Genomic DNA, 24329 nt, shown 5'->3' on the forward strand with positions numbered 1-24329 from the left:
ATTCTTTTATGGTTTGATGTATACAAAATCTATGTTTTGGGAAAATACTGAAAATCTACAGGAGCCGGTGATTTTGAAACAGACTCCTGGACAGGGACGTAGCTTCAGTAAGACTTGGGAGGGGTAAGCATCAGATATTCCAACAGTCACGCTGGCATATAATGTTATGTTATAAAGGAATTTATACATCGCGCACTGCTACTCGAGAGTGTCCTGGCGCGTGGGAGAAAAGTAAACATGGGAGGCAGGAGGGACTAAATGGACTGTTTAAACAGATACGTTTTTAGCCTTTTTTTAAATTAAGCCAATTCCTCGATGTGCCAAAGATCCTCAGGGAGCGCATTCCAGAGCGTGGAGGCCTTAACTGAAAAGGACATCCCCCCCAAACGCGCTCTCCGGAATCTAGGGATCACCAGCCGTCTTTGCATAGCAGACCGCAAAGGACGGTTGGGAGTATAGAGGGAGAGCCTAGCACCAATATAGGCAGGTCCCTGCCCATGAAGTGCCTTATGGGTCATAGTAAGTGCTTTATAATGCACTCGCTGGGCAACAGGTAGCCAGTGCAGATTACTCAGCTGCTTGCGCACGCTTAGGCATCTAGGGATGTTGAATACAAGCCTAACAGCCGCATTCTGGATGACCTGTAATTTTCCCAGACGGTATCCTGGAATGCCAAGGTAGAGGGCATTGGCATAATCCAGGCGTGCCAGTATTAGGGCCCTGACCACCGTCTCCCTAGCAGCGCGGGTAAGCAAGGGAAAGAATCTTCTCAGGGCTTTTAGTGTGCCAAAGCACACCCCTGACAGCCGTATAATTTGTTCATGAAAGCCTAGATCGCCCCCAAACCAGATTCCCAGTTTTTTTGCAACACCACAGTCTCCTGAGGGGCAAGGAAATCCAGGAGGCCAGAGATACTCTCTAAAGGCAGGTGGAAAATGACCGTAGAGGAGCACCTCAGACTTCTCTTCATTGCATTTCAGGCTAGCCTGGGCCATCCATGAAAAAACTGCTGATAAGCAGCGATGGGCCACCTCCGTTTGCAAATCATCCCCCTTCCAGGTAAAGAGAAGCTGGGTGTCGTCGGCATAAGCCATCATTTTGGCACCCAGCCTCTCCGCAAGACCGATCAGGGGGGTGAGGTAAACATTGAACAAAAGAGGGCTCAAGGTGGACCCTTGAGGAACACCTGTTGCTACCATGGTATCTGATGAAGAGAAAGGGGGTATCCACACCTGTTGGGAGCGGTTATCCAAAAAGGATCTAACCCATTCCCAAGCCGTACCATTAATCCCGATGTCAGACAGGCGGGAGAGGAGCTGGAGATGGGGTACCGTATCGAAGGCGGCAGAGAGGTCGAGTAAGATCAGAGCCGCCCTGCCGCCTGCATCCAAACACTTCCTAATAGCCTCCGAAATTTCCACAAGGGCAGTTTCAGTGCTAAATGCTGTTCTGAATCCGGATTGAGCTGGATGTAAGGCTCCTGTGGACTCCACAAATCTCTCCAGTTGTTTAAAAGCCACCTTCTAACACACCTTGGCCAGGGCTGGAAGGAGGGAAATGGGGCGATAATTGGAGAGAAGTGAGGGGTCAGCAGAAGGTTTCTTAAGGAGGGGGAGGAGTTTTGCATGTTTCCATTGCCCTGCCTGATTGAAGTGAGTCATTCACCAGCTTCACTACCTCCGGCGCTACTGTCTCTGCCACCCCACTCAGGACCCTAGCATGGCAGGGGTCTGCCGGCGAGCCAAATTTTAGTGATTTGAGTATGGCTAGGACGTCTTTCTCCTCGGCAGTGGAAAAATGAGAAAAAAATTGGCTAGGAACAATGGGACATAGGGCCGGCTGAATAGATAGAGGGGACTGTCCTGATGGGATAGTCCGTAGGCTATCTTGAATCTTTTGTATCTTGGCGGTGAAAAAGTTAGATAGGTCCTCACACCTTTGGAATGAGTTCAGAGAGGGGGGAAGTTCCGCACTAGGGGTTAGAAAACTATGGACGATAGCAAAAATCTCCTTGCTGTTGTTGTTAGCTTTAGAAATTCTGTCTGCAAAAAAGTTGCCTTTAGCTTCTTTAATAGCAGCGTAGTACTCCCTCTGAGCTGCACGAAGTGCCGCCTTCGCACGAGGACAATACTCACGGCGCCAGCCCTGCTCCAGTTTTTTACATACTATTTTCATAGCTTTGAGGGAGTTGCTAAACCAAGGCTGAGAGGGGGAGCCCCGGGGGGAGCCCTTCGTAGTGGACTGAGGAAGTGAATTAGCTGCCTGGCAGATTCAGTTGGAAAACATTTCCACTGCACCATCCAAGTCGGCGACTTTGACCGGAGATGTAAGGGCCAGAGCTCTCGCTAGAGCTGGGATGTTGATCTTTTTAGGATACTGACTGACAGCCTTACCAGGTAACAAAGTAGAGCAGCCTATGTTCCAATTAAAGCAGACCAAAAAATGATCAGACCAGGTGACAGGCCTAGGGGCTAATACCCTGAGCTCAAAGTTAGAGCATATTGGATCTAATACATGCCCACAAATATGGGTGGCCGCCGGGACCTGCTGGGTCATTTGAGTTACGTTACATAGATCCAACAGGTCCCTCGACCCAGGAGCCTGCCGGTTCTCCAAATGTATGTTCAGGTCACCTAAAAGAAGAAACCTGGAGAACTGGAGAGCCCGGGAGGCAATGATCTCATCTTGAAATTTGAGGAAAGTGCCTGGTGAACCCGGCGACCGATAGACCAGTACCCCACCTAGAGTAAATTGTGGGGACAGGGCCATATAATGTTGTGTACATTATAGGAGGGCATGGTCCATTAGAGTGGCTTAAGGGGCAGTGGAAAGGGAGAGGAATGCAGATTGGTGGGGGTACTAGGTGAGTGAGGGAAAGCACAATATTTTGAAAACTTTGCAACATTTTTTAAGACTTTCAAAACAATGAAAGGGAGAGAGTGTGGGCGTTTTTGTCTGTGTGCATTTAAAAATTCCTTGTGAAATTCGACAGAGACCTCACAATACCCGACTGAAAGCACTTGTACCCAACTAATTATCATAAAATGCATTTATTACGGGGATTTAACACAAAATACTCCCCCTGAAGCTACGCCCCTGCTCCTGGATATTGCTTCATGGAGTGATTCGTTCCTCACTGGTCTGGCGCGCACTCATTTCCTTGCCAGCAGCAGCAGCTGCTGCCATTACAAATTTCCTTCAGTCAGCGCGGCAAAGGAGCTCCCTGTGGAGCTGACAGCATTCTGACTCAGCCGAGATGTCACGAAGAGACAAACGCGAGACATCGTGCATCGCTTTTTTATTTGTGATTAGTCTGCACTAGCCCTCAGCCGGAGAGTGTAAACCCTTGTTCATTCCCAGACATTGCACATTAGCAGCGTGTGCTTTTAATCTTTGAGCTCCAAAGCCCTGCGAGATGGCCTCCTCTTCGATCACAGATCTCAGCCTGCCGTACTTGAAGTATGATTCTCGAAACATCTTTAAGAGTTTGGCAACATTTTCGGAAACGTTTTGGATTTTTGATTGAAACAATCAAGGTCATGTAATTTTGAAATTTGAAGAAGAGAAGAAAAATAAAATAGACAAAGCCAGACCAAGGATACACATTTCTAAGCTGTTTTTTACACATGTAATAACATCTTGGTAGAGGCTTTTTTTTCTTTGTATCCCTGAAACATTATACGGACAATAAAAAAGATTTCGAGTGCTTTTATAAAACAGACCTTCTCAGGCTGAGCTCCTTGGCCCAAGATTTACATTCTGGGAGAAATTGCTTTGGAAGCAGAGGGAGATGGTGGGGTACCTCTGTTCAAAATAGTTTCTCTTCTGAGGGATAACATTTATTCTACCAAATAGGTGATCTAATGATATACATATCCTCCTGTTTTTATCGAATTGCTTTTTTATCGAGTTTTTTTTTATAGAAAAGAAAGTCACACCAGTTAGTTGTTTTACTAATAGAGGAGTCTATTTATGAGCCGGTTTGCGTTGCTCTTGCCCCACACAATGTGGGGCAAGTGCGACGCAAACCTTACATGTGATTTATGAAGCCACGCAAATCTGGAGGAAAGCAACACAGCACAAAGTGCAACATCACCTTACTCACCTTACTCTGTCCTGGAAAGGCATTCTAGGGACGTTGCCTCAGTGCTCCTGCAAAACTTCTATGGTTTTTGATGCATTCCCTGCTTTAGCAGAACTGGTTGACCCAGGAATGTGCCAAAAAGATAAGTCTTCTCAGATGAGGCGTAACGGGGTTAAATATCATTATCTCTCCTTGTTAACTCCTCTATGTTTGCTTAGGAACATGCTTCTAAGGATTGTTTTTGTGCAGGAAAGTGTTCCTTCCTGCTCAAAAACAAACCTGCAGGCAAAGCAAGCACCCTTACACAATGGTGCAAAGTTGCCTGGATCTGCGATAGGCTGCCAAAAAGGTGCCAGCACATGGAAATGGCAGGAATACATCATATTGCCTTAGATATGGCACATACCTGCCCTTTCCCTCTCATGTAGTGCAGAGCAGCAAGGTGACTTGCTGTGCTGCATTGCGTGTTATTCTCATAAATAGGCTGTAGAGTTTCCAAAACGCTAACCTTACAGCTTACAAACACAGTCCACGGAAAAATCTATTTCTTTTAATGCATGCAATACCACTGAAAGTTTTGGCCATTCAGTATGGCGAGGCTGATTCAGCCTACCATCCTTCATAGGTCAATAAAAATGGAGTGCCTCGAAAATAGTAATAGGCACACCTGTTATTTACAACACTTAGAAGCGGCCCAATTGAAACATAAATCACTATAAATGCTTAAATATTACGAATAGCACGGATGAAGTCGTCAAAAAGAAAAGAGGTAGCTGCAAATTGATAGTGATTTGGAATGTAACCAGGATAATTTAGCAGTGTTTCATTTGTAAAACAGTAAGTGCCTCTGCACATCACCAGTGCTATCAGGGCTGCATAATCATGATTCTACCTCATGCTTCTGTTTTGCTCTCCCAGCCTCTACCTGCCCCTTTATCTCATTCTAACTCTTTCAGGCTCCATTTCAGCTTTCTTCCTATCATTGTTTTTCTTTTCCTGTTCGTGTTTTTTTCTTGCTCTAGATCAAAGGGTGTTGAGGAAAAATAAATATTGGCCTCCAAAAATGAGCCCACCTCTAATCACTGGCTCAAAATAAGCACTGCTAATCAGCAGAAATTGCTTCAACTCCTGCTGCACCCTTTAGCTCTTCTTTCTGAACTACCCAGGCTTGCTACACCCCCAAATCAGAATGCTCAGGAGAAAGCGTGCTTCTGTAGACAGGGCATGTTAATGATTCATGTGCAGAACGGATCACTGAAAGAATATCGACTACCACAATATCGAGTACCCAAAATATCGAGGTGAAAATATCTACTACAAAAATATCGAGTTTGTATGTACAAACAGGTAAGTACAAAAATATCGACTACAAAATATCGTTTACAAAAATATCGTTGTAAAAAATATCGACTTTACTAAAAACAATGTTTAATTACATTAATATAAAAAATTAATTACTAAAATATAATTAACAATACTTAAAATAACTTTTAATAATTAAATATTTAATGAAAGTAAAAAAAAAATATATTTTTAATCATATTTCTTAAAACATATATATATAGTAACAACATTTAATTAAATAATAGGCAATATTGTATATGTACCCCAAAAACCCAAAACTGACCCTGAACCCTAAAAATACCCCTTTACCCAAAAACTAAAAACTGACCCTGAACCCTAAAAATAACCCTTTACCCAAAAACTGAAAACTGACCCTGAACCCTAAAAATACCCCTTTACCCAAAAACTGTAAACTGACCCTGAACCCTAAAAATACCCCTTGACCCAAAAACTGAAAACTGACCCTGAACCCTAAAAATACCCCTTTACCCAAAAACTGAAAACTGACCCTGAACCCTAAAAATACCCCTTTACCCAAAAACTGAAAACTGACCCTGAACCCTAAAAATACCCCTTTACCCAAAAACTAAAAACTGACCCTGAACCCTAAAAATACCCCTTTACCCAAAAACTGAAAACTGACCCTGAACCCTAAAAATACCCCTTTACCCAAAAACTGAAAACTGACCCTGAACCCTAAAAATACCCCTTTACCCAAAAACTGAAAACTGACCCTGAACCCTAAAAATACCCCTTTACCCAAAAACTAAAAACTGACCCTGAACCCTAAAAATACCCCTTTCATTTAACATAATTAGCAATTAATCAATTAAATAAAATTAATTACCAATTACATTTTAATTAATTAACAAACATTTTTTAATTAACAATTAATTAAATATTACTACCAATTATTAAATTAACATATTTAATTAATTATAATTAAATTACTTCCCACCCTATTCCCCTATAAACCCACAACCCGCTAGAGAAAATACATTATTTTAATTGACATAATTAGCAATTAATCAATTAAATAAAATTAATTACCAATTAAATTTTAAATAATTAACATATATTATTTAATTACCAATTAATTAATTATTACTACCAATTAATAAATTTACATATTTAATTAATTATAATTAAATTACTTCCCACCCTATTCCCCTATAAACCCACAACCCGCTAGAGAAAATAAATTATTTTAATTGACATAATTAGCAATTAATCAATTAAATAAAATTAATTACCAATTAAATTTTAAATAATTAACATATATTATTTAATTACCAATTAATTAATTATTACTACCAATTAATACATTTACATATTTAATTAATTATAATTAAATTACTTCCCACCCTATTCCCCTATAAACCCACAACCCGCTACAGAATTAAATTACACAATAATTAAAAAAATAATTAATTAAAAAAAATAATAAAATAAATTGACACTTTTCACACATATTATAACATAAACACACTATAAATAATTAAATATTATTTAAAAAACTATATTTTTTACTATCTAGATTATATACTTGGATATTTTCACTGTCTATATTATTTACAGTCGATATTACTTCACTTACCTTAAAAACGATATTTTTGCTGTCGATATTCTGTCTAGTCGATATTTTCTCCAAACGATATTTAAAACTCGATATTCTGTCCAGACGATATTTTGGAGTCGATATTATGTCTGTGCACCGTGCAGAACACAGCTATCAGTGCTAGCATAGATACATACACACATACTCTTAGTACAATAAAAAATGCTCTGATTTTTTTCAAACTGTGTACCTGATAAAGGACTAGTCATATCCTAAACTGAAAGTTTTTATTTTACCCAGAATCTTGGGCTGAAACACAGAAAAATAAAGCCTACTACTTCTTTCTGCAGGCATTATGTGCCAGACCTGGGAAAAGACACACATTTACAGCTGTTGGTCAGGGCTACCAAGGAAACTGGCCATAATTCGATTTGTCCACGTGCTGCCTCATTCCTAGCTCAGCCTGCTTTATAGGCCTGAGTGAAAATGTCTCCCTTGGTAAAGGGGCTTAAAAAAGCATCTTGACAACAGCAAGAAAACTTCTTTGTCCCCTTCCCTGCGGTGAGTGGGACTCATGCAACCTCCTCCTTTGAAAGGCATGTTTCTCAGGACCATACGACAAACTGACAATATTTAGAATACAAAAGGGCGGGTGTCATTCATTTTATCCACCGCAGACTCAATTACCCCATAATACCAAGACGGAATTCTGATCTTTAGGACATAGGAGATATTTTGACCGTGCACACCCCGTGCTCATGATACCCACTTATCTGGTAAGTGATGGGTGTGACTACCCTGCAGGCAGAAACACAGTCGCTCCTGTGAAATGGTAATTAATGACACAGTATTAGTAACACACTTGAAATCTGTGGTACTGAACCCCTCTTTAGATAATGGAACCGGTGAACAGTCAAAATATCGACTTCAAAATATCGACTGGACATAATATCGAGTTTTAAATATCGAATGGACAAAATATCGACTGGACAGAATATAGACATCAAAAATATCGTTTTTAAGGTAAGTGAAGTAATATCGACTGTTAAAAATATAGACAGTTAAAATATCGAAGTATATAATATAGGTTGTTAAAATTATCGAATTTTTAATAATATTGAATTTTTCATAGTGTTTTTTATGTTATTATATGTGTGAAAAGTGTGTATTTATGTTAAAAATAATTATAATTAATGACATTTTAATTTTTTAATGTTTGCGTTATTTAATTCTGTAGCGGGTTGTGGGTTTATAGGGGAATAGGAGGGGAAGTAATTTAATTATAATTAATTAAATATGTCAATTTATTTATTGTTCTTAATTTTTAATTATTTGTTAATTAATTTATATTTGGTAATTAATTAAATTTTAATTGGCAATTAATTTAAATTAATTGATTAATTGTTAATTATGTTAATTTTCTAAATTTATTTTCTGTAGCGAGTTGTGGGTTTATAGGGGAATTGGGAGGGAAGTAATTTATTTATAATTAATTAAATATGCAAACATATTTATTGGTATTGTTGTAGAATTAATTGTTAATTAATTTTTTATGGGTAATTAATTAAATTAGAATTGCTAATTAATTTTTTTAATTGATTAATTGCTAATTATGTTAATTTAATAATTTATTTTCTGTAGTGGGTTGTGGGTTTATAGGGAATAGGATGGGAAGTAATTTATTTATAATTAATTAAATAAATCAATTTATTTTATTGTATTTAATTTGAATTTATTGTAAATTAATTTTTAAATGTTAAATTATTAATTGTTAATTCGTAATTAATTTGTATTAATAGTTAAATAATTGTAATAAAAAATGTAATTTGTAATTTTAATTGATTAATTATTATATTATATTAAATTTGTAATTACTTTTAATTAATTTTTTATAGATATTAATTTATATTTATTGAAATAATATATGAAGTATTTATTTTCCCTACTGTTGCACTCTCTGGAGTGGGAATAGTAATTTTTACCCCTACGCTATCCAATTGGTTTACCTACTGTTGCACTCTTTGGAGTGGGAATAGTAATTTAAACCCCTACGCTAGCCAACGCTTTCCCTACTGTTGCACTCTTTGGAGTGGGAATAGTAATTTTTACCCCTACGCTATCCAACACTTTCCCTACTGTTGCACTCACTGGAGTGGGAATAGTCATTTTTACCCCTACAATATCCAACGTTTTCCTCACTGTTGCACCCACTGGAGGGGGAAATAGTAATTTTTACCCCTACGCTATCCAATGCTTTCCCTACTGTTGCACCCACTGGAGTGGGAATAGTAATTTTTACCCCTACAATATCCAACATTTTCCTCACTGTTGCACCCACTGGAGGGGGAAATAGTAATTTTTACCCCGACGCTATCCAACGCTTTCCCTACTGTTGCACCCACTGGAGTGTGAATAGTAATTTTTACCTCTACGCTATCCAACACTTTCCCTACTGCTGCACTCTTTGGAGTGGGAATAGTAATTTAAACCCCTACGCTATCCAACGCTTTCCCTACTGTTGCACTCTTTGGAGTGGGAATAGTAATTTAAACCCCTACGCTGTCCAATGATTTCCCTACTGTTGCACTATTTGGAGTGGGAATAGTAATTTTTACCCATACTTATCCAACGCTTACCCTACTGTTGCACCCACTGGAGTGGGAAAAGTAATTTTTACCCCTACGCTATCCAACGCTTTCCCTACTGTTGCACCCACTGGAGTGGGAATAGTAATTTTTACCCCTACGCTATCCAACGCTTTCCCTACTGTTGCACCCACTGGAGTGGGAATAGTCATTTTTACCCCTACGCTATCCAACGCTTTCCCTACTGTTGCAACCACTGGAGTGGGAATAGTAATTTAAACCCCTAGGCTTTCCAACGCTTTCCCTACTGTTGCACTCTTTGGAGTGGGAATAGTAATTTAAACCCCTACGCTATCCAACGCTTTCCCTACTGTTGCACTCTTAGGAGTGGGAATAGTAATTTAAACTCCTACGCTATCCAACGCTTTCCCTACTGTTGCACTATTTGGAGTGGGAATAGTAATTTTAACCCCTACGCTATCCAACGCTTTCCCTACTGTTGCACCCACTGGAGTGGGAATAGTAATCTTTACCCCTACGCTATCCAACGCTTTCCCTACTGTTGCACCCACTGGAGTGGGAATAGTACTTTTTTACCCCTACGCTATCCAACGCTTTCCTCACTGTTGCACCCACTGGAGTGGGAATAGTATTTTTTACATTTTGCTGTTGTATGTTAATAATATTGGATATTATTTAAATATATTATGTTAATATATATATATATATATATATATATGTTTTAACAAATATGATTGTTAATTTTTTTTATAACTTTATTAAATATTTAATTATTATACGTAAATTTAAGTATTTTTAAGTATATTTTAGTAATTAATTTTAAATTTAAATTTAATTCAACACTGTTTTTATTAAAGTCGATATTTTTTAAAACTATATTTTTGTAAACGATATTTTGTACTCAATATTTTTGTACTTAACTGTTTGTAGATACAAACTCGATATTTTGTCTGTAGATATTTTTACCTCGATAGTTTTGCAAGTCGATATTTTGTCACTCGATATTATGTCAGTGATCCAATGGTACCACGTGCTAATGCATTTAACCAGTGAGTAATTCACTATGTAAAATGAAATGATAAAGCAGAGACAGGCCTTAGTCTGTAACTCACATTTAGACGTAAGCAAAATAACCCTTAAGGTAAATAAACTGCAAATAAGAATTTAAAATAACGCTTTTTAGTATGAGAATGTGCTGAAACCCTAAATCAAAAACGGTGGAGCCTTTCTTCTTCTATACAAGCTCTGTTTCTTCCGTAGCCACTCACCTAGTTAAATAACATACCTTCCTGTCTTTTTCATCCTTCTGCTGGGGCTGGAGCCAGAAAATCTTGGACAGCACTGGTAATGAATTAGAAAAAAATTCTGGCAGCCCCAGATTAAGGAAGCATTGCCTAAAGCTCTGGATTTAAAATACTTTTGTATAGTAATGTGGAGCATTCCAAGTAAATTGTAAAGGAATGAATATGTATCTGTGTGGATGCAAAGAACTGAGAAATAATATTGGTGTACATGAATGGGTCAGGTGAAAGTTGTAATGTGAAGTGAGAGCTAAAAATCCATGTAAATTACTGACTGCTTTCCTCTCATCTGTGTTGGTGACAGAAAAAAAATAATTGGCTATTTATCTAAAATACATTGATAGCATTACAATAACACATGTGTGCCTCTTAAAGTCCAACTTAGGCATCCGGATAAATAAACACAATGAACACAGTTATGTGGAGGAAAAGCACTTTTTTGTGGATGCACACACTTTCTGGCTAATCAAAACATGTACACCTTGCTCCCAACATGTGAGCTGAGCAAAAACTCTCTCTAATAATGCTCACACAATTGTCTCATGACAACTGCACTCTCAAGCAAGACCATAAGAAAGAAATGCAAAGTACGCTCTTTGTTCTGCCAGCTGTCCTGTCCCTCTCACTGTTGGTTGATCCTAGTTATGTGGTCAGTATTTGACTACACCTTTTCCTTCCTGGGCCCAGAGGAAAAGCCATTGTCCTCTACCAGCAGGATAATTAAGTTTCAGCTAGGAACATGTATTAAGACTCTGCAGTAAGGATGAGTTACAAACTGGTTCTAAACCAGATTTGGCTCAGGGAGCACATAGTACACGTTCGTAAAACTATCTTTCCACTAAGCATAATAAAAATCTGCTATTTTAACCATTGAATTAGATTTTTAAAAGTGAATGGAAAATAACTTTGAATAATTTGGCTCAAACCCCATTCAGGGTATTCCAAGGGCTACTGGGAGTCAAAACCTTTTGTCCCAGGGTCCCTCTTTCTATGGCTCCAATAAGAAATGTGAATAAGAAACTCTCTACTACTCATCCCACTGAAAACTCGTAAGCATAAAACCGCAGCCAAATCATTTGCTGGAAACGCCCCAAAAATCTGGAACTCCATCCCACTCATATCAGAACAACCCCTTGTTTCCAAAATGCAAGATCCTACTCAAAGCCCTCTTCCTGGACCGCTCTCAAGCGAACCCATAGAGCCAAGGAAGTTTCTTAGACAACGCTCCATCGTACCTTAATTTTGGGACCGATGACACAGACACGGATCAAGAAAACTTTTTGTGTATGAACTGATTGAACAATGAATACGCTTGGTTGATCATCTGGTTTGTCTTGCACCCTCCTCCCCTTTGCCCCTTTTCTTATGTGATTGTTCCTTACCCGTCTCAAACCCTCTTGTTCTACCAATTACCTGCACTGTCTATTTGCACTTTATTGTATATGCTGTGAAGCGCTCTGATACCCCTTGGTACAGATAGTGCTATATAAAACTCCTAAAATAAATAAATACAAATATTAGTTGAGAGGGATGAGTACTCACCTCAAGTAATAACCACACGTGAACTCTTAAAGTCAAAAAGAAGACAGGCTTAACTTTTGAGCAATGTGTAAAGTATTTCTTCAGTACACAAATGGTGATATATTCAAAATACTATTCAAAAAAATGCCAAACCAATTAAAAAAAGATAGAGTGAATTTAAATAAATACAATTACACCAAAGCATCGAAGATCTAATAAGAGAAACCATAGTTATTATTTTTTTGAAAGTTTAAGGTTCAAAATATCAACAAAAGATTGTACTATAAGACTTAGGGCCTGGTTAGGATCTTGGCAGATGGGATACTCCATCACAAACATGACTGATATCCTATCCTCCGTATTACAAGTTCCATTATATCCTATGGAACTTGTAATATGGCGGACAGGATATCTATCATGTTTGTGACAGATTATCCCATCCACCTAGATCACAATAAGGCCATTTAGTCTTTGAAATGGAGGTAAAACATCCTCAATGAGGCAAGGCAGTAGGGGTGGCTGAAGAGGGCTCATCAGTGTTGAACATCCACTGGACAAGGTCCCAATTAAACCATTCCCTAGCAGGAAAGCTTTGCACAGCAGAAATTAGAATGTTGTGTCCAATCTAGGCCATTTACTCCAGCGCCTTTGCCCGGTAAAGATTTCTACCTTTCAACTTAATCACAACCCTAGATATCATGCTAGGGGGATCTCATGGGCCAGTAGGAAGAACCTATAGCATTGTGTATAACCAACACTTGGGTTGACTGAGGCTCAGGGACCATTGGCTCAATATTCAAGAGACCATTCCCTCAATAAATGTGATGCTCACCAGATGTGTCACCATTGGCCTTGGCCTCACCCTGCTGCCTTGTAGGGAACACTCTCTGTGCCTTTTAGAATTCTACCCAGGACAGTCCTTCAGCTACTAGCCACCCAAGTAACCCAGGCAGGTCCAGCGGGGCAATACTGTCTTCCCTTGTGGGTTCTGGAGCCACTCACTCAGGTTCACCTCGACTGTTGGAAGTATAAGGGCGGTTTTCGCATGCCACATTCCCCTCCTCTTCTGAGAGGCCTTTAGGCCACTCTTTCTGGATCCAAGTCCGTCTGACTCCCCTTTCAGGCTTCCAAGGACCATGTGGTCATATACAACCGACCATGCAATCCCAACATTTCCAAATGTGACATGACCTTGACCTCCTTCCAGATGCTATGCAAATGGTCATTCTCCATCATACAGTCTAGGGAAATTGCTGGACTCACAGCTACTCTCAGAGAAACAGAGACCCCACACCACTCTAAGGGAACCAAAGCCACAGGATAGTGGCTTACTTGGGAGTGTGCTGTCAAAACTTGGTGGACTATATCATCAGATCTGAAGACACCAGATGATATTTAACAATACTCATACTGGCTCCTGTGCTTCCAGTGTGCCTCTGCCCATTGATAGTGAACCACTGTAGTTAGTGTTGTCAGTTCATTAGGTATGTGGTCAATTGTATTGTAAGTGTGATTTGCATTCAAGTAGCACATATCACCCCTGACGTGGCGTTAAAGCACTTTTTTGGCGAGTAGCAAGCTACTCCCAAACCAATAAAGAATTAGTGGTGAATTAGTATAGTGAAATCTGAAAGTAAATTGAGTGGTGGATACGTTAGTCAGTTATTTGGGGTGAGAAGGATAGCAGAGGGATAAAAGAGGGAAAAAGGGTTGCATTTATTTAGCGCTTGCTACCCCTGATGGGATGTTAAAGTGCTTTCTCAGCAAATAGCACGCTATTCCAGAACCCATAAAGGAATAGTGGTAAATTAGTATCGTAAAATTTGAAAGTAATTTGAGTGGTGGATATGTTAGTCAGTTATTTGTATTGAGAACAATAGTGGAGGGATAGAAGAGGGAAAAGGGTTTGCATTTATATTGTGTTTGCTACCACTGATGGTGTGTTGAAAGTGCTTTTTTGTCGAGTAGAACACCCATAAAGTATTATTAGTTCAGCAAAATATGAAAGTACATTGAGTGATGGATATGTTAGTCAGTTATTTGGATTGAGAAGGATAGCAGAGGGATAGAAGAGGGAAAATGGTTTGCATTTATATGGCGCTTGCTACCCAAGAAGAGGTGTTGAACCCATAAAGTATTAGTGGTGAATTAGTATAGTGAAATATAAAATACATTTGAGTGGTGGATGTGTTAGCCTGTTATTTAGATTGAAAAAGATAGTTGATGGATAGAAGAGGGAAGGATTTAGACATCTTTTTTGTTTTTGTTTGTTTGTTTTAGAGCTCATAGCAGTAGGAGGAGGTTTAGAATGAGTCAAAGGGAGGTGGAGGGGAAGAGTCAGAGGGAAAGGTTTAGAAAGTGTTGTTTTGGGAGATTAAAATAGTAAACGAGGTACGAGATGATGCAAGGAGGGGTATAGGATTGAAGAGTGCAGAAAGGGTTATTTTGGGGATCATAGTAGTGCTACGGGATTTGGGATGAATGAGTGTGGAGGTAGAGGATATATTGATAGAGGCATAGGGTGAGAAATAGCATAGTGCATTGGAAAGAGTATTAGAAAGAGATGCGTCAGAGAGTTGAGGTAGAGGATATATTGAGAGCAATATAGGAATAGGGTAGTGCATTGGATATGCTGAATTAGAAGACAAGTAATAAATATATAGATCCATAAGTACATGGAAGGTATATACATGCATAAAGGGAGGTAGTATATGTAGATTAAAGAGGGAGACAGCCATTACAACGCGGGCTTTACACCGCGCTACCATTACGACGCAGTCATCACAACGCAAGTCATTACAACGACTTGCGCTGTATGGCGCTATATACTAAGGAACAGTATAATTTACTATTCCAGCACCTTCCCTACTGTTACGTAGGCTGGAGTTGGAATAGTAAAAACCACCACTGCACCCACAGCCCCCGGGCCCCGTAGGACCTAACCGTCAGTGACCCGGCATTTCCCTACTATCCAACTCACTTCTTCAGAATTGGATTCTTTCAGCCAGTCTTCGGGTCCGAGCCTGCAGCCATTTTCTCAAAGCAAGGATCTCCAATGACTTCTATAGGCATCCGATATCTTCTTGGCACCCTGCACATGGCTGCCCCCTCACCACTGCAATGGAGCTTAGGTGCTATCTGGAGGCCCCTACAGTGCTGACCCCAACCCCCAGGGCCTGCGTCCTGAAACGTGGGTTTTTACCTGCAACCAGTGCCTTATCAAGATGGACCCCAGCTCCCATTGTCTAACATTGGGCCCAGTGACCTCTGCACCGGGCAGTCCCAGCGCCGCCTGTGGTGCACTACCAACCTTCGTCCAACCATTGCCCTGTGTTCGTCAAACCCTCCGAAGACTGAACTTGTAAGTTGAGTGCTCACCTGAAATTACGTACCTGTCGTTCCACCCATAGGATTGCATTGGTTTCTCTCTGTATTGCACTGAGTGTTTGTAGGAAGCTGGCTCTGTATATGCTATTGCCACTTTGTGGTAATTCCCTGCACATAGTCCAGGGGTTCCCCAAGAGTGTACAGCGCTCAATGTAAAATCCAAAGTGCTCTAATAGTGGTAGTGTGTGCAAGCAGCCTGAGGCCTAACAAAGAGGAGTGCAAGATATTTATTGCACAACAGTGATCAATAATAGACACACACAACTCAAGAAAGAGATCCAGACCAATTTTAAAACATTATGCTTTGTCTGAACTTTATTTTAAGAACATGATCTTCTTAATAAGTTAAGTATGTTTTAAAAAATGGGAAAAACAACATTGCAGTTAAACAGGTAAGTCGTAAGTACTGCACTTACAATCCCAGTCTCCGGAGCCAAAAGTCGGCAAGGGCCTGGGGTCAGGTGAGTACCGAACGTGCAACACCAGCAGCACAGGGCCTGCCGGTTGCAGAGGTCGAAATCTGAGTTCTTCCTAATGCTTTCCAAAGGAGATAGGGGGTGCCTGAAGTCAAACTGCTTGCAGGGGTCAAGCCTTGGGGGTTTGAACCAGCAGAGGGGGGACCACAAAGCAGCAAACATACACCACCAGCTGCACAAGGGCAGCCGGGCGCAGGGTGCAATTTCTATGTTGTGTGCCCAATGCTTTTCAATGGGGATTCTTCTAATGGGAAAAAGTCTGCAGGTGTGGCACCGGAGGTTGCAGTAGGAAGACCAGTGACAGCAGAGGGGAAGTTGAGATGTAGGAGGTCATAGTTGCACAATCGGCTCAGCCCACCAAGGCCTAGGGGCCTTGGGTCCAGGGGTCCCTCTCGATGGAGTCATCTGACTGGAGCAGGTCGTGGTCAGTGGGAGCCTCTATATTCAGACTGAAGGTGCTGTTGTGGAGATCCAGACCACCCAGAGTATGCTCCCCTGGACAGGTCCACTGTCCACAGGAGACTGGAGTCCTCCTCAAAGGCAGCAGTCCTCCCAGGGGTTTCAGCGGTCACTGACTGCAAGACAGGTCACAGGTTCATGGAAGCTGGAGACAGGCCTGCAGGGCATGGGCCAAGGCAGTCGCTTTCCTCAGTCTTCCCCGCAGGGTCATCTGCCTTCCTCCCATATCACCGCAGAGCTAGTTTCTAGGTCTGTGAGAGCCACCTAAATACTAGATCTAGAGGCAATTTAAGGGAGTAGCTGATAGGCCCAATGGGTACCTTACCTGGGGGGGCTACACCCACTAATATGCCACTCTCCTGTGGGTGGGGGACATAAACCTAGCCGTCATTGGTGGAGTCTCCCTATCTTCAAGATAGCGGGGACTGAAAGATGTGCTTCACCTTGCCTCCCCTGCTTTAGGGTTGGGGTTGGCAGAGGTGGGCACACCTCCTATTCTTCTTAGAATTCCCACCGGGTTACCTACCCTATATTGGGGTATAAATCGGGGCTGCCATCTGCTGCTAGCAACAGAGGCTGGGGGGTCACATTACAAAGGTGGCAGGACTTTGAAGGTTCCCTCTTTGAGCATTGCCCCATCTTGGGGGGAGGAGGTATGACACCTGTGTGTGATGTGGATTTTGTCTTTTCCCAGAGAGCAGGGTCTGTCTACCCAGGGGTCCAGAAACATGTTTAGCTGTGGCTAGCTAGCCTCTGTGTACATGATACAACAAATCCCACAGAGCATTGATGTGGGTTTATTAAAATGAGTAGTTTGGAAGCAAACACTCCTATGTTCAGTAAATCTATCCTGGTGCTGTGGAACTCAAGTTGTTGAGTTTCCAGCCCATGTACTCCCTGTGGTTTCACTGGCACTTACAATATTCGGAAATGGACTCTAATATTCTAGGGGCATATCTTGTCATGCAGATATACTCTCACCTGTGGTACAGTTCACCCTACCTTAATCCTGTGACAGTGGTGACTTACCTATGCCTTCAGGCAGTGGGGGTGAACCATGCAAAAGAGGTACCTTTTTAATCAATCAAACAATCATTTGTAAAGCACACTACATACCTGCGAGGGTCTCAGGGCACTGGGGGGGGGGGGTGCTACTGATCGTACAGCCAGGTCTTGAGTATCGGATGTTGTGTCAAGCAGGTCCCAGTGCTCGACTGCATGCTTGCATGCATGAGCGGGTGTTCAGTAGTATGGATCGGAGGTGGTTGGGGTTTTTCTTGGCTGGTGGTTCGTCGGCTCTGAGGCTGGTGTAGCTGCAGTTCCGGCAGGTGAAGGGGCCGTGTGTGCGTTTCGGGGCAGCCTTGAAGCAGGTGTGGTTCCATTGAGAGCGTGCAGAGTGCTGGCACCGTAGTGGCGGCGGTCGTCGTGGCGGGTGCAGGGACCAGGGGTTCTGGCACTGGGCGCGGTCCAGGTGCAGACAGGCGCAGACGGGCTTATCTTAGGCATGCCTTCGGCAGGCGCCAGCGGCGCGGCCGCACAGCAGAGGGAATATATGGGGAGGTGGGAGGGAGGAGCCAGTGTGCCGTCAGGGGGCAGGGCCACAGGGGAGGCAGCGGCGAGGGCGGTGAGCGACAACGAAGGTAACAGAAGGAAAAAGGGGCACAAAATCGAGGGAAAAACAAGTGGCACAGAAGGCAAAAAGGCACAAAAAACGAGTGGAACAGAAGGCAAAAGGAGCACAGAAAAAAGGGAAAAATGAGTGGCACAGAGGGCAGAAGGGCACAAAAAAACAAGTGGAAGAGAAGGCAAAAGGGGCACAAAAACAAGGGAAAAACGAGTGGCACAGAGGGCAGAAGGGCACAAAAAACGAGTGGAACAGAGGGTAGAAGGGCACAAAAAACGAGTGGAACAGAAGGCAAAAGGGGCACAAAAACAAGGGAAAAACAAGTGGCACAGAGGGCATAAGGGCACAAAAAACGAGTGGAACAAAGGGCAGAAGTGCACAAAAAACTAGTGGAACAGAGGGCAGATAGGCACAAAAAACGAGTGGAACAGAAGGCAAACGGGGCACAAAAACAAGGGAAAAACGGGTGGCACAGAAGGCAGAAGGGCACAAAAAAGAAGTGGAACACAAGGCAAAAGGGGCACAAAAACGAGGGAAAAACGAGTGGCACAAAAGGCAGACAGGCACAAAAAACGAGTGGAACAGAAGGCAAAAGGGGCACAAAAACGAGGGAAAAACTAATGGCACAGAAGGCAAAATGGCACAGAAATACCGGGAAAACGAGTGGCACAGAGGCAAAATACAGAACACAGAAATACAGGGGCAGCTAGGAACAGAAGGCAGAATGGGCAGAGACATGGGGGCAGCGAGGGGTACAGAAGGAAAGACCGGACAGAGAGAGCACGGGGACAGCGAGGGGAACAGAGGGAAGAAAAAGGGGCACGGACCATGTACAGGCAGCGGGGAAGACAGATAACAGCAGTCACAGACACAACAATGAAAATACAGGCAATACAATAAAAGCAATAAAGCGGAGGATGACCCCACCACCATAAAAGTAAGAGGATGAAACTAACGTTCCCCTGGAGTCTTCATATTCTAATTGGAAGAACCTGGAAAGGCCATGTGCTCAGAATGCAGCAAGCATGGAAAGAGGAAAAAAGAAGAAAAATAAAGAAATTTCTCCAAGTTATGCTCCACTGTAAGAATCACACCATTTTGGTACAGCCCCAGGTTGCTCAGAAAGAACTGAAGACACATTTCTGAAAGGAACTGGTAGAAATGGGGTTCTGGTTGGCTAGGGAATGCACTTAAGCCAAGTAGAACCCACCACTCTAGTCAGGGTAAGGGAGTTACACACCCAAGATAACTGCTCATGCTCTTGCTAGTTTAGCTGGAGCAGTCAGGATTATCCCAGAGGCAATGAGTAAAGCGCAACACAAACACACCAGTGATGCAATAAATGCACCGCAATAGAGACACCTCACAGTAATATCTGAAAATATCTATCTGTATTTCATATAAACATAGACCAAAACCACATAGACCAATAATCACTGACTAGGCAATTTTCATAATGTCACAGTTAGTGCTATAAAATAAAGCTATATATGTTGCACACGTTATAAAAACACAATCAATGTACATATTATGCAGATCCAGAAATAAAACTTATTATCCTATCACTGCAGGGCATAAAACCACACATATCATAACATCAGAGCATAAAATGCAACAGTTAGGTTAGAGAGATCACATAGATCATAAATGCTGTGCATCATTGGCAATCCTGCATTAGTACTCATTATGCTGACTGTGCAAGGCATAAAAACAACGTACTTCCTCTCATCAGGGCCCAAAAATGCAACAGGTTATGACATAAATACACATCAAAAACCATATTTCTCCATAACCACACAGGCCACCAAATATTTCCAAAAGAGCACTGGGTGCAGTACGCCTCCACTCCGATTATGTGCTGTACGGTATTGATGGAATGATGAGTCCTTTGGAGGTACATGCCGTAAACTCTAGGCCACAGAAACACTTGCACGCCTACAACACAAAATACAGTAATTTCTGGGAAACCCTTAATCCACGAAGTGGGGTCCTCCGTTGAGGTTTTCCCTGTCCTGGGACCACCGTATGTGCAGAAGCAGGGGACACACACACACACACAGTGATCCATGAAGAGACTCTGCTTGGTCTCCCCTGCAGTAATTAAGCAGTGTCAATGTCTAACGCATAGGCTGCAGAACGAGCTGTGTGCCTACTCTGCGGAATGCAGTAGTTTTCCTTGTGCAGCCACGAGCACGGGAGAGAAAGTGAATTACAGCCCCTCAGAACAGAGAAATCAGTGAGGCAAAAATGGAGCGAAAAGGTACATCAGCCGTGGTCCCTGGGGACCGGGTCATCAGCTGCAGCACTTGGGGACACCGCGGGTAGAGAACCTCCTTCCAGCGGTGGCAATTATTATGCCTGTTGGGAGCAGAACACCTAATCACATGCCTCTGCTCCTTCTTTCTCAAACTGTCTTCCCTTAACACCACCCCATACAGCAATCACCAGTCCTGCAGCGGGGATTGGGGAAGAAACGCGAGGTAGAGGAGAAGCTCTTGATTTCAGAGGCAGAAGCGCATCACCACACAATGTCTCCATACCCGCTGTTCCAGGTTACTCTAAATTTAAAATGGGAAGTGCTCCCCACATGCCTTTACCAGAAGCCCTCTCCCACACTCTGGGGGAAATGTGGGGAAGGGATGAAGCTCTCCCCTTTGCTTAGTTGCCAGGATGTAGAATCAGCAGCGTCTGGTTGCAAATCCCACGCATAGTCTAAAATCATGGGGTCAGAACCCCTGCACTCATGCTCAGAAAGTCTTTGATGTGGAGCTAACTTCAAACATACTTTAGAAGGGCACATTCAATCCCCAACTCTGGCTCCAGACACACTACAGGGGAGGGAAGACAAAATTGTAAGAGGACATGCACATCCCTATTCAGGTGTCAGTGACAACTCCTCCCACCACTCTAGCTCAGGAAGAGTGATTAGGACCTGAACTCCTTTTGTGACTATCTAGAGTGAATGCACGAAACAGGCTCCTGTCAATCTAAACCAGACATTGATTGGAGTCAGGCTGTAAAGCACAAAAAGTCATAAGCACACAGAAATGCCCACTTTCAGTGGCATTTTTTAAAATATTAATAGAAAATCTACCTACACCAATAAGCAGGATTTAACATCACTATTTCAAACATACCAAACATGGAATTCTAGTCCTTCCAGATCAGACGAAATTACCACTGAACACCTATCAGGGTATTCCCAATGCAAACCTATGAGAGGAGCAGGCCTCACAGCAGTGAGAAACAAAATAGGCTGTTAGTCACTACTAGGACATGCCACACAACAAAGGCACATGTCCTACCTTTTACCTATACAGCACCCTGCCCACAGGGCTACCTAGGGCCTACCTTAAAGGTGACCTACATGTAGTAAAAGAGGAGTTTCAGACTTGGCAAGTAACTTTGTATGCCAAATCAAGGTGGCAGTAACAGTCCACACACGCTCTGCGGTGGCAGAGGCTGGGAAATGTTGAAAAGGCTACTTTTGTGGGGGGTGCAAGCAGCGTTGCAGGCCAACTCATATCAAATAATTTACAGGCCCTGGGCATATGGAATACCACTGTACAAGGGATTTACAGGTAAATTAAATATGTCAAACAGGGGTAGACCAATCATACCAAGTTTACAGCATAGAGAACATGCACTTTAGCACTGATCAGCAGTGGTAAAGTGGCCAGAGTCCTAAAGCCAACAAAAACAGGTAAAAACAAAATATAGGAGGAAGGCAACAGGTTTGGGCCAGGTCCAACAGGAACACTATCCAGCCACCACACTCAGTAGAACTTACTTTTTACCCACCTCCTTTAAAAGATCTGATCAATATCCTTTGGCTGTTTTTTGTATGGCGATTCTTTGCTTTCCATCTACGTTTTACGTTACAGGTACTGGCACATAAATCTACTATTGTGAAGGTTAGACATTTGCTATGGACAGGTAATTCAGCACCTATTGAATGTTGCACCAGAAGGTATTACTATTTACTGGCTGCAGTATTAAATCCGAAAATTCAATTGCATTGAAAATGAGGCCTTCATATGCAAAATTGAAGAAGTTGGTGATTGGTTAACCGCAAGCGATTGAGTGGTAATCATATTAGTGGTTTCTAAAATCATAATTTTTATAGACACATTTTGGTGGAGATAAACTTCACAGCATCAGGACATTTTAAAGTTTATCATATTATGTGTTTTATGATGAAGGGCGAATCAAAGGTTTATTTGCAAGGTTTCTGCATGTTGATGATGTTTGAAAAGAGAATATAGAACATTATTTTGCTGTCAATAATAAATAGATCTTGCAATGCATTTTCAAGAAGATATTTGCTAAGTTGTTCCTTCATGTTCCTACAGGTGCAGTGCCTTTTTATATTGAATATAGAAGAAGGTCTTTTATCAGGAATGAATGGTGTCTTCTTAAGTGTCACAGGTTATTGATATTTTGCTCTTTTCAGTCCCTTCACATCCAAAATAAATTGTAGGACTTTGCACAGATTATAGCACTTGTTATTTTGAAATCATGGCAAAGTATGTTTATATTTCAACACTTGGGCTTCCTAATAGCTGCTCTATGCTAGACCCCTCTATTAAATCGAAAAAGGCATCATAAAGATATATTTTTGCTGTGCTTCACTACAGCATGAAATTAGGCAGGGCAATCTCCTGCTTCTGATAGTTCAAAGGGTTGTTTCAAAACCCGTTCTTTATTCAATTGCTAGTAGATTGCAGGTACTATGGAGAGTTTTGAAAACTGCTGAACTGAAATGTGTTTCCAGATTATATTTCAAAAGATTTCAACAGTAGCAACGGAAATACATGACATTATGTGAAGCCAGCTGTATAACAGCCCAGATGGCATCACTCAAAGATAAACAAAGCCTGGCCAGAGGTCATCTCTTTTATTTGTTCATAGGATGATGTTTAAACTGAACAGTGCGCCAATGATACATTTTGTTTATGCCATCAATCAATCAGAACATTTATAGAGTGCGCTACTCACACGTGAGGGTCTCAAGGCGCTGGGGGGGTGGGGCGGAGAATCAGCTACTGATCAAATAGCCTGGTCTTAAGAAGTCTCCTGAAGGTCAGCAGGTCCTGGGTCTGGCGCAGGTGAATGGGGAGGGTGTTCCATGTCTCGGCGGCGAGGTGGGAGAATTATCTGCCACCAGTGGTCGTTCGGCGGATGCGTGGGATGGTGGGGAGGGCGAAGCTGGGTGTACGGGGTGTAGAAGGTGAGTCGTTCATTGAGGTATGCTGGTCCGGTGTTGTGGAGTGCCTTGTAGGCATGGGTGAGGAGCTTGAAGGTGATACTCTTGTTGACCGAGAGCCAGTGCAGGTCTCTCAGGTGGGCAGTAATGAGGCGTTTTGTATGTGTTGAAGTCTTTTCTGGAGTTTGGCTGTGGTTCCCGCGTACAGGGCGTTTCCATAGTCCAGCCTGCTGCTGACGAGGGCTTGGGTGACTGTCCTTCTGGTTTCAGTGGGGATCCATCAGTAGATCTCTTGGAGCATGTGGAGAGTGTTGAAGCAGTAGGAGGAGACAGCGTTGACTCGCTGGGTCATGGAGAGAGTTGAGTTGAGGATGAAACCCAGGTTGTGTGTGTGGTTGGAGGGTGTCGGGGCAGCTTCCAACGTGGCCGGCCACCAAGAATCATCCCATGCAGAGGAGGTGGAGCTGAGGATGAGGACCTCCGTCTCTGTCAAGCTTGCCTGGCTGAAGAAGGATGATATACCCTGAAACCGGTCCCAGGATACTTGTTTCTGCTCCAGGGAGGACCTGGCCTGGCAGTTCGGTCAGAACTGTCCCCATGGGGCACAGGGTCAAGACTGATTTGCATATGGCTGGGTCCAAATTGGGGTGGAGTAGTGGGCAAAAGAACAATGAATGTAACCCTGATCTTTTGACTGAGGGAGAATGTTTGCATTGTCAGCATTCCGTCCATCATTTGTTTGCTGTAACACTTTTTGCCCTAA

General features: G+C 42.2%; 1 protein-coding gene across 3 annotated transcripts in view; it reads left to right on the forward strand.

Moving 5' to 3' along the window:
• Positions 1-24329, forward strand: part of KYNU (kynureninase) — a 988121-nt gene that overhangs the window by 533457 nt on the left and 430335 nt on the right. The gene's annotated exons all lie outside the window — the stretch shown is intronic.

Source organism: Lissotriton helveticus, chromosome 3_1 (assembly GCF_964261635.1).
Source record: "Lissotriton helveticus chromosome 3_1, aLisHel1.1, whole genome shotgun sequence".
NCBI lineage: Eukaryota > Metazoa > Chordata > Amphibia > Caudata > Salamandridae > Lissotriton > Lissotriton helveticus.